The sequence below is a fragment of the Triticum aestivum genome, chromosome 6D (genome assembly GCF_018294505.1).
Source record: "Triticum aestivum cultivar Chinese Spring chromosome 6D, IWGSC CS RefSeq v2.1, whole genome shotgun sequence".
Lineage (NCBI taxonomy): Eukaryota > Viridiplantae > Streptophyta > Magnoliopsida > Poales > Poaceae > Triticum > Triticum aestivum.
Genome location: NC_057811.1, coordinates 470629322 through 470641436, shown reverse-complemented (window position 1 = coordinate 470641436; position 12115 = coordinate 470629322). Strand labels below are relative to the sequence as shown.

At 46.0% G+C, this 12115-nt stretch overlaps 1 pseudogene; it reads left to right on the top strand.

The window, feature by feature from the left end:
• The first annotated feature begins 778 nt into the window (after nucleotides 1–778).
• On the top strand, nucleotides 779–7404 carry LOC123145990 (protein NRT1/ PTR FAMILY 8.3-like; annotated as a pseudogene).
• The last annotated feature ends 4711 nt before the right edge of the window (nucleotides 7405–12115 follow it).

Below are 12115 nucleotides of genomic sequence, written 5' to 3'. Positions count from 1 at the left end.
CAATGCACCTGCACAAACGCAATGGTCCTGCATTTTCTTTTTCCACTAGAGTTGCTCTATTTTTGTACTGGTGTTGCTTTTTTGTATCATAATAGTTGCTCAAGATGCGTACTGGTGTTTTCACTATAGTTACTTTTTTCACGAGATCAAAAGAACGAACTAAAAACTGGACTAGTTGATGTTCAAGCAGGGGTGGTTGAGTAGGGAAGAGAGAGGAGTCGGGTGGAGGTGGTGCTTACCTTTTTAGGGGCAGGTAGGTCTGGTTTTTTCTCTCCAGATCTGATTTTTGGAGCAAGGAGGAGGAAGGAGGTGTTCCTGCGTCGGCTTTGTTCTTCAAGACGCCATAGATGGGGCAGATCTTGTTCCGATCTTGTTTAGAGGAGGAAAGGCAGGAGCAAGGAGGAAGAAGGGGACCAGTGCGTGGGCTTGTCCTTCAAGGAAAAGGAGGAGGGGGTTGCGTGAGGCGTCCGTAAGGGGGAGCGTGGGCGGGGGTGCAGGGAGGGGGTGGGGACCGGGACGGCGGGTGCGAGGAAGCGGGGGCCAGGGGGACCAGGTGTGATCGGGGGGCGCGCGTGTGATTCACGCGGGCTTGGGTTGGTCGTTTTCGCGCGCAGGTGGCTGATTTCCGTTTCTGGCTGTCTGGTCGCGCGCGCGGGTGGCTCCTTCCTTTTCTGGGAGAGCGCTCGGGGCTGCGATCGGGCGCCTGTGCGCCCGCGAGCCACGTCCATAAAACATTGGTAAATAAAATTGTGGAAAAAAAAATGAAACTGCTCCTCGAAAGAGACGGCCTGTGCTGCTGCCTGCCTCCGGCGGTAAGAACTCGCGTTCGCGGCGGCGGTCTTCTCGCATCCCACCAGGCCACCACCGTCGGTTCTCTCCGGGAGATTAACACAGCAATAATGACGCGCCAAGGGAGATCGACGGACGACGGCGAACCCTCTGCTCTCCCCTTTGTGGTTTAAATACCGGAGGGATGGCAGGAGGCGTCTTGCTCGTCCTGTTCTCCCCCGCGGCTGCCGGCGGCCGGAGCTTCCTCCTCTACGCCGGCCAATATCTGGTGACGCTGCGTTTTTCTTCTCTTTATCCAGACCCCCGACTCTGCTGAGGCCACGTTCTCCTGTTTATGCTGATGTTTTCACTGCTCCCGCAGCGCCCGCCACCTGCTCGACGGAATGCCGAAGAAGGCTGCGGCGAGCGGCAAGGACCGCTTTGGCGATCTCACCAACGACCTCCTCCGGCATGTGCTGTCCTACCTACCGTGGGATGATGCCCTGCAGACCGGCGTGCTTGGGCCCGCTGGCGCGGCCTGTGGAGGCGCACAGCCGGCTTGCACTTCATCTTGGACAAGAGCTCAAGGTTACCGCGCTGCGAGCGTTTTGAAAAGTTGGTGAAGCTAGTCATCCGGCTCCGGGGAGACTCTCCTCTTGTCAGCTGCGAGGTCAGTGCCCATCCGATGACGAGACGAAGGGCACATACACAAACACCATGCGGTTGATCGAGTACGCTCTAAAGTGCCAAGTCAAGGACCTGCTAGTCAGAGCTGTTCAAACTGAGGTCTACCCGCTGACATTCGACGCGCCTCTCATCTCCCAGCACCTGAAGACCATAGAGCTTGAACGGGTTAACCTAGAATGCTCTGCCCTGGATTTCTCTGGCTGCCCCGCATTAGAGGGCCTGAAGATGACACATTGTTGGGCTTATGCACACAAGATATCATCCGAGTCGCTCAAGTATCTGTGCATCACCGGTTTTTGTTCCGTCCTTGATGATTCCCACATGAGGATCTCCACCCCGGCCCTTGTCTCACTCCAACTTGATGGCTTTCATGGTTTGACCCCTTACCTTGAAAACATGCCGTTTCTAGTAACAGCCTATGTTCGCCTTGGCAAGGGATGCTTCGATTTCACGTTCTGTAACCTTAATATGGAGGGGGATTGTGATGTTCCTTGTTGTGGTTGCCATACATATCTTGTTGATGAGGGCGTGCTTCTCAGTGGCTTGACCCATGCTGTGAATTTGGAGTTGATTGCTGAACCTGAAAAGGTATGCTTGATCTTACTGCGTCTTTTTTCTTTTGCCACCCACAGTTTTTCTTGTAATGCCTCTGACCATAGAGCTACATAAACAAATTGCTTATTTTCATTACCACAGTTTGATACTTTGATTGTTTTACCTTCACCAATAGGTCTCTAATTTTTTTTCTCTCTTCCCCGTGCATCGTGCTGAAACATGTGACGTATTTTTCCCACTGTAGGCTTTTATAAAATTTAGGCAGGGGCCTGCCCTCCCAACTTCACTAAAAAAGATCCTAAATGAATAAATACTATAGTGGTTTAATTGGATAAAGAATTGATATTCCCAGGGCCCAAGGTGAAATGTTTGTCTACCCAGAATTCCCACTAACTGAAGTTATTTTCTCTTATAGAGCCTCAGACCTTTTTTTTTCTTCCTTTTGCAATTTGTGCAGATTATCTACAACTGGGATTTAAAATGGCACCCTATATTTGGCAACTTAAAAACTCTGCTTCTCAACGAGTGGTTCACGGCCATTGACTTAGTTTGCATTCTCCAACACTCTCCAGTTCTTGAGATGCTCACTCTTCAGCTAGGTAACACTGAGGTATATAGATCCTCTTTATACAAATATGTTGCTCTATTAAAGGAATTTTCATGTATATTCTGTTATCTTACTAAATTTGTTGTACGATACAGAAACTCATTGGAATAACAGGAGCACAAGAAACAGTAAAAGAATCATTTGTGTGCGCGCACCTTAAGGTTGTGAACATTGAATGTGGAAAAGTTAACGAGGGAATTCGTGAAATTTTGAAGATCTTGAGTACGTGTGGCGTACGTCATAAGCAAATCAGCGTCAATGATCCATGTTCTCGCTCAGACTGTAAGTTCCTTTGGCGTTCTTCAGTCTCAGTATGTTTTTGCAATCTCATCACTGCTTCGTCTGTCATGTTCTGCTGTAATTACACATCAACTTTAGTCTATGATTCAGTATCAATCATCGTTTCGTTAAAGCCCTGCCGAGTCTCGAGGCATCTGAATGGTCATACATGTTTTGCTCTCGCGAGTGTAAACTCTGTTAACAAATAAATCTGGTCAAGCCCATTTTTAGGAAACAACAACAACAATAACAACAACAAAGCCTTTAGTCCCAAACAAGTTGGGGTAGGCTAAGGCCATTTTTAGGAAAAACAAAGGAAAATTGATCAAATGCGTGATAGCTCCTATGCATCAAATTGTTTGCGAAGCTATTTTTGCCGTGTCCATATCAAGCGAGGACATGCTGAAACCAAACTTACCGTGAATCGTCATGTATCACCGAAACCTAACTTACCGTGCGTCATCATGTATCGTGCAGGTTTCAGTTTCCAGAAGTGCCCCGTGGCCGCAGCAGGTTCCACCACGGATGGCGCCTGAGATGTGTGCCCGGTCGTGATATTTGGTCTATAGACTTCTGCGTGTCTCCTAATAAGCCTGTAATGCTACTTTTATCTTCTCGCTTTCGGTCTTTTGGTCCGGTGCTGGAACTTGAATTCGTGGGTTGTCAGGTGTGACTAAGCAATACGGTTTCCGGTTCACTGATCCGTTATTGGTAACGGAAATCGGTGTTGTGTGCCCCCACCCTGACTGCACGATCTTGGGCCTGAACCTGAACTTTGTTTGAGCAGAAAGGCTTTTGTGTTTGGATGAGATCTTGGGCCTGAACCTGAACTTTTTTTAGTGCCTGCAGTGTTGCTGTTTTCTCTCTGTCTGCTCGCATCATCTGTACTAGTATTTCTTATGGCGCCCGGCGGCCGCAGCAGCTTCCACCACGGATGGCGCCTGAGATGTGTGCCCGGTCGTGATATTTGGTCTAAAGCCTTCTGCATTTCTTCTAATAAGTCTGTATTGCTACTTTTAGTTTCTCGCTTCTGATTTTTGGGTCCAATAATGCTGGTACTTGGCTTCGTGGGTTGTCAGGTGTGACTGAGCAATACGGTTTCTGGTCCGTTGACCCGTTATCGGTAACGGAAATAGGTGTCGTGTGCCCCCACCCTGACTGCACGATTTCCATTCGCTCGCGTCTCGCTTTATTTAGTTTTAGCAGAAAGGCCTTTGTGTTTGGATGAGATTTTTGACCTGAACCTTGTTATAGTGCCTGCAGTGTTTTTCTTTTCTCTCTGTCTGGTCGCATCATCTGTACTAGTAGTATTTCTTATGAATTCGGCACCCACACCGCCTGTATATTGATCTCCGAGGACGGTGTTTGTAACTATGAACTGAAAGTATGTACGGTCATTGATTGATAAGTGAAAATATGCCCTGCTTATAATCACCTGATGTAAACTTGGCGTTTGTCCTGTCTGCGTCAATGTGCACGAAGTTATGTGTTATTCCAAACTCATGGATACGAGTATACGACGACGTGCAAGGACGTGAGCCATCGATTGGGCTATGTTGTGTCGTTGGTTGGTGAGACGAGTGGCCCTGTATGTGACACCTCAACCTACCTCCACCATGGCAGCTCACTCACTACTCTAACTGCTGATTAATTGGGACCGTACCGACCAACTGTTGCTCCGGCCGGCTGCATCCGGATCAGATTCAGTCACGGAGGAGGAGGAAGAATCTCTCCTATCGTCTGCTACATCCACAGCGCTACATCTCCTCCTCCATCAGGTATGTATTCAGCTCTCTTTGTCAACTGTTCTTGGTAAGTTTATTTGAACCTTTTTTACATTTCGCTGCAGATGTGAACCTTTCTCTTTAAGAAGCAACGCCTCATGCTTTCCACCATCAAAGGTGCTAAATTTCATGATAGTGCATGTATAGAGAGTTGAGTCACACACGATCCTTGTATTCCATGGTCATACTGCAGCTGCTGCTTGATAAGTATTGCTGCTGAGCAGTGAGCGCCAACATAACTTGCGCTCACATGGAAGCAGCAGCAGCAGCAGATGAGGAGAAGCCACTGATTCACCACCTGCCTCCTCAGGTCACACTTCTTCTCTTTACCATGTATGATCCCTCTAGCTAGTCATTTTCTTTTTAGAGACCATCAGCTGTTGGAACGAAACATTCTCAACTCAAAATTTTGTTCACTTCAGAATCAATACAAGACAGATAATTTTCGGTACTACAAGGGGAGTGAAATAAACGGTGTCGAAGCTCATGGTGTTTTCTTTTCTAGACTTCCTTGCATAGCTGAGAATTGCAATTAAAGTTTTCATTTGAACACAATTTTGTTTTTTCCATTTGAATGTACATAATCCTGCATCTTGCTACTTCTGTTTTGAAAGAATAGAGACAATTACTGCTTGGTGTTTCCTATTAAACTTACGGTCAGTATTACTGAAACTTTTGTTTGGTACCGTTCGTCAGGATGAAGGTTCAGAGCATACAAGTGATGGAACAGTTGATATCAACAAACAGCCTGCTATTCGGCGTACCACAGGGAACTGGAGAGCATGCTACTTCATTTTAGGTATTGGCAAAATGTTCGCACAATCTAACTCATTTTCCCACTTGCATTGGCCCTTCCAAACTAATCAGTTGACTCCTGCATTACATCACATTCATATTAGGTGCTGAATTCACCGAAGGCATCTGCTTCTTTGGGATCCAGAAGAACTTGGTCACGTACCTCACGAGCGTGCTGCACGAGAGCAATGTCGACGCCGCGAGGAACGTGTCGACCTGGATCGGCAGTTGCTTCTTCACGCCGCTCATCGGAGCCTTCTTGGCCGACACGTACTGGGGGAGATACCGGGCAATAGTAGTCTTCCTTTCAGTCTATACCGTTGTAAGTTTTTCTCTGAATACATCAAGAAAGAATTTTTCGCTTATCTGAAAAAATGTTTAATGTGTAATTATCTGCAATGCACGACATTTCTGAATACTAGTTCTCTTGTGCTGGTAGGGGATGCTGGTTATGACATTGTCAGCGTCGCTCCCGGTGCTGATGCCCTCTAATTTAAGCACCAGCGAAATCCAGCGTGCCATGGTCTACCTAGGGCTCTACCTCGTCGCCCTGGGGACCGGCGGCATCAAGCCGTGCACATCGGCCCTCGGGGCGGACCAGTTCGACACCGCTGACCCTGTGGAGCGGGTGACCAAGGGCTCCTTCTTCAACTGGTACTACTTCCTGGTTAACGTCGGCTCCCTGCTGTCGACGACTGTGCTTGTGTGGGTGCAGGACAATGTCGGGTGGGGACTCGGGTACGCGATCCCGATGGTGTTGATGGGCTTCGGGCTCGTCGTGTTCGTCTCCGGCAGGAAGGTTTACCGGTACAAGAAACTGGGTGGAAGCCCTCTGAAGAGGTTGTCACAGGTGGTCGTCTCCGCTGCAAGGAATTACCGTCTGAAGTTGCCTGATGATGACTCGGCCCTGCTGCATGAGGAGACTGAAGCCAATTCCAGCACTGAGCGTACCAGTCAGTTCAGGTTCCTTGACAAGGCTGCCATTGTGGTAGCACCATCTTCGGGCAAGGCTGTGGAGACGATGGACCCATGGAGGACATGCACGGTGTCGCAGGTCGAGGAGCTGAAGATGCTGCTGCGGATGTGCCCCGTCTGGGCGTCTCTGCTCTTCTTCTTCGCGGTCACCGCCCAGATGTCGTCGACCCTGATCGAGCAGGGCATGGCCATGGACAACCGCGTCGGCCGGTTCACGGTCCCGCCGGCCTCCCTCTCGACGTTTGACATCCTCGCTGTCGCGGCATTCATCCCTGTCTACGACCTCATGCTTGTGCCGCTCGTACGGCGTGCCACCGGAAGGGACCGGGGCCTCTCGCAGCTGCAGCGCCTCGGCGTCGGCCTCGCGCTGTCCGTGCTTGGCATGGCCTACTCGGCGTCGGTCGAGACGAGGCGGCTGGCGGCGGCCGGAGCCGGCCGGAGCGTGAACATCATGTGGCAGACTCCGTCCTATGTCGTGCTCGGCGTGGCCGAGGTGTTCACCAGCGTCGGCATCATGGAGTTCTTCTACGATGAGTCCCCGGAGTCCATGAAGAGCATGGGCGCGGCGCTCGCCCAGCTGGCCATCTCGGCCGGGAACTACCTCAACTCCGCCGTGCTCGGCGTGGTCGCGTCGGCGACGGGGCGTGGCGGCGCGCCCGGATGGATCCCGGATGACCTCAACGAAGGCCACCTCGATTACTTCTTCTGGATGATGGCTGGTCTTAGTGTGTTGAACCTGTTGATGTTCATCTACTTCTCACTGAGATACAAAGGCTAGATATTGTGAGTGTATTTTTCTTTCTTTTACTAGCTGAAAATGTATCTTTGGAAAGGAACTAGCACATCCAGATTTGGTATCCTACTAGCACAAATGCCCGTGCGTTCAATGGGAGACATAATTGGAGTGTATTTAAATTTAGTTTGAATTATATGGGAAAACACAATGATAGTTCATGTGAAATTTATTGCTCACCAAAATATGTAGACCCACGCAATAACAAGTTATATACTGGTTCCAAATGGACTTAAAATTTGTTTATATAGAGCTATAATTCATCACATATTCTAATTCAAAATAGAATCGGTTATCTTTGATCTCAGCTTGAAATATATTCTAATTAAAAAGGATGTCGATGTTTTACATATTTTCGTTCCCTCCACAAAACATTCCTATAACGTTGCGTGGACCCTCAACTGTCTAAATATTCAAGCGACAATCTCTTTTCAATCCTCACACAATGCTTATTAAGGGTCCCACCCGTTTAAATCCTTCCTTATTATTAAGGATCACACAATCATCCTCAACCGTCTTCAAAATATTCAGCCCACAATCAAATCCTTCCTTTTAATTATATGCCTCACAAAATTCCTTCCGTACTTCCTTCCTTGCCTTATTAAGGATCCCATCCACTCAAATATTCTGCTAAGCCCACACAATCCTTCCTTTGAATTAGCCGCATCTATTTAGCCACATTTCTTTTTCTTTAATTAGCACATCCGCTTAATTAGCTCTCCTCTTTTCATGTATGTTTGTTAATTACTACGGAGGCTGCTATATTAACCAGTATGTGTGTCTTTAAAATCGTGAGGTGGGATTATTCATCAAGTAACATGTTTATCTCAGTTGGTTGTCTTAGCAGAAAGAAATAGAAGAGATCTCACGTTCGATTCTCCACAGAATCAACGAGTTTTATATCGAGGAAAGGATTGAGGGGACCTGGAGCGACGAACGAGCGTTGGTAAGAAGCAATAGCCCCCTTTATTATTAGGTAGAGATAGAGATGAGGCTCTCAACACTAGCAAAGGGGCGTCCTGCTGCAACGTCTAGAATTAGTGTTGAGATGAATTGTGCAAATAAATTTTGATATTGGCATCAGACGCACATACACCATCTCATCTTAGAAAATTATGAATCGTGCAGACATGAATCGATAAACTCTCCAAATAAATGTCAATTAGGTTGATGAGAGCCTACAAGCTCAAAAATTTCATCGCATAGGCGCCTTGCTCTACTGAGAGATGAACTAAGGAGCGGCAACCCCTACATCAGTTCTTTGTACTGCCCAGAAGGGCATGAGAGAGAAAACAAAACCAATAAAAGATCAGATGAGGTAGAAACTTTTTTTTGCGGAAACTTGAAAGCCTTATCACTGGATCAAAGGCAGAAGAACTTTTTCACCAAGCATTTTCTGTGCACAGATCATGAAACCAAAACTCAATGTACGGCAAAACTATTTCCTACTAATTTCATCCAACACTACCTACCCAATTCGCATGCTTGAAATACAGATATAATAATGGTGTGCAATACAAAGAGGATCACTACACTGCAAAAGAATAACTTGCAACATGATAACAGAAGAAAATGACCTCTTTGTGTTGTGCACAATGTAATTCTCTGCTAGAAGACCAGGCCAAAATCATTTATGTGCATCATGTTCTTGCTCTCCACGCCCATGCCCTTGGATTCAATCAACATACTATCAACAAGCTCCAATCAGAATTGCAACTGAAACTTGCAGAAAAAGAACAATTCATGAGAAATGTGGGATCATATATGTTCATCATACTAGCATATACACAGTTTTTCCTTCTACAAGTGTAGCACAATTTTGCACCAAGAATTGACTATTCTAATTGTTGGAGTATAATGTCCGGCCCTCTCTCATACTCCCTCCGTTCCAAACTAGATGATTCAACTTTGTACTAACTTTAGAGGGAGTAGTTCGGACTTTTGGATGAGTTGGCTGGTGCATGAATTCAACATGGTGTCAAAGCCAAGAGGTCTTGAGTTCAAGACCCTGCCAACGTAGTATTAAATAAAACAATTCTGCGGCCTACATCGATCCCACGTCTAAGGACTAAAATAGGCTAGACGTGAGGGGGGTGTTGAAATATATTGCCCACCTCCCTCCATCAGTTCGGACTTTTGGATGAGTTGGCTGGTGCGTGAATTCAATATTCCAGTGGTGTAACAAATCAGAAGTTGTGATGGATTGATGGGAGAGACGCCACAGAAAGATTTTATTTTGGAGGGAACATCGACACTCCACATCTTGGACCAGTTCTTGTTCTCTCATTTAGAGTATGGTGAACCAGATCGCCCTTCGAGCCATGTTTCACGACGGATTTTAGTGTCTACCAACATCTAATATGTTGACCGTACTAAAAAGATGTCGTTCCGTTCATGCACCCAAGACTAGAAGTCATCAACTTGCATTGTGCACAAAGGGATGGATAGGATCGTTCGGGCATCAGTGGGCAGAAATACTTCCATATCCTTTGTCTGATTTCATTTGCAAGTGGAAAAAAATAGTTCGCTGACTAGCTAAGGTGGGTTGCTCACTAGGGCAGTAATTGATCTCATATTGGAATCCCACGACGACCAAGGATACCTCCAGATAGCAGTTGTTTGGCCATTGCTAACACGTTTTATCAATCCTTAAGACATGGTGTCTGGGCCTTCCAAGATAGACCTCTAGATTTGCGATGGGGAACAGCCTAGCTCGGCATGTAAGAAGTCACACGTTGGAAATTACTTGGGTTTCAGGACCCGTGCACTTAATGAATTAGGTTCCATGAGCACACGCCACACCTGTCTTACTCCCTCCTTGTTGACACATAAGTCATCTTATGTTATGCACCACGATCAAGGCAGAGGAGAAAACGAGAGAACTTAATGTTTATTAGCAAATTAATACCATTGCATGCAATGAACTGGCCACTGCATACCGTTGTAGGTAGTCTCAAGTCATTAAAAATATACACGCCACACGTTTCTTATTGGTTGATTCCTTTACACATGTCAAGAAACAAGAAATAAGATGGGAGTTGATGCATCGCGCTTAAGTTTTTTTTGGAATTATTTAGTTTTTGTAAGATAACTTATGCACCGGTACGGTGGGAGTACCAATAGTGCAAGCTTGAAAGCTTGGTATCCCAGAAGTCAAGCCCTCCAGCGTACTTTGGTCTAGTCATAACTGCCCAAGAAACCCAGATTGGTTTCCTCTCGCCATCCATACTACCAAACCAGAATTTCCGGATCAATGAGTTAATGTGTTCGCACAAGTCGCGTGGTAGTTTAAAGCAGGACATGAAATATACATGTTGAATAGTATAACAACCTCCTTGCTCCCAGCAGATAACAGTTTAGCCATCCATCCTTTGATTTTGTTCCAACGGCTCTTGGGAATTTGAAGGCCCCATTCTTACTGTTGCCCACAACGGACAACATATATACCAAGGTATTTTTCTGACAAGGATTCATTAGGAACATTGGGAGTGGAAAGTCCTATTATGATCCTGAGCTCAAATGCACCTCGATAAATAGTAAAGTACAAAAAATAGTAAATAGATTCAAAAAATATGAATTTTTTGTGGTAAACTTTGAAAAATATTTTGTATGTGTAACAAATTTCAGCACAAATGACATTCCAGGAAGTCGTGGCAAAAAAACAAAATCAGTATTCCAAAATGTTTTCAAAACTAGCATTTTTGGAGGCTCAAATTTTTTTGCCACAACTTTCATAAATGTCATTTCGTGCAGAAATTTTACAAAGTACAAAACAACTGTCAAAGTTTACCACACAAAATTTTGAGATTTCTTTACTATTTTTACAATTTTACTGTTCATCACAGGTTGCATTTGAGCCCGGGAGCATATATACTCCACGTCACATTGAGCTCTTGATTTCCAATTTCAGATTGTCAGAACAGCCCTTGTTAAAGAAGATAGATCACTTTGACCAGAAGCATTGCAATAGTTTTTCAAAAGTGAGGATAACTTATTAGCTCTATTTGTACTGGCCTTGACGAACAACAGGCCATCAACACACAAAAAGTAAGAGTTTTGTGTGGTGGAAATTATAAATTGGTACGATCCTTATTTATGTTTGGGATTTGATATACATAAAAAATATATTTAGGAATCACAACAGGCTTCTTTTGATTCAAGGGTTTTTGATCTGGTAGTTAAAAGGATACAAAAACAATGAATTGAGCTTAACTTAGTTGGTTAGATTTCTCGTGATGGGACTTGCACATCTGAGTTCAAGTTTTAGACTTTGCGCGGATGCTCGTATGTTCCTCGATTTGGTATGTCGGGCGCATTAACAAGACTTCATCAATTTGAAGATACGTCGGCTTGTTCTCTCTCGAAGGTGCTCAGCCATATCTCGGGTATATGTGCACACGTTTGAGTACGTGTGCGTGCGCCTCAGTGTGCGTGATCGTTTACGTCTATATTGACTGATATGTTTTTGAAAAGAAAAGAAACAACGAAAACGTCGCAGTCTTGTTTTGTTTTCACCCACTCGGGATGAGACGGAGAGGGGAAGAAAAGTCTGGCAATGGCATTATAGTACAACTGGAGACGGAGATGTGTAGGTAAGGCGGAGAGCAAGTGTTTTGTTTCCTCTCGGCAATTCATGCACACCGACGGGACAGTGGCACTGTTCACACCCACGCTGCGCTCACCACAACCATCATACCTCGGCCGACCGGCTCAGCGATGACGCACTCTGCTGCATATCGAGATGTATAAAAGGCGGCCATGGAACCTCCTTTCGCCTCATCGGTCGCCGTTGCAGCCAGACAACACAACAGAGACGCACCGCCACGCCTCAAGAACTAATTCTCCGGCCGGCAGGTCCTCGCGTCAGTCAGG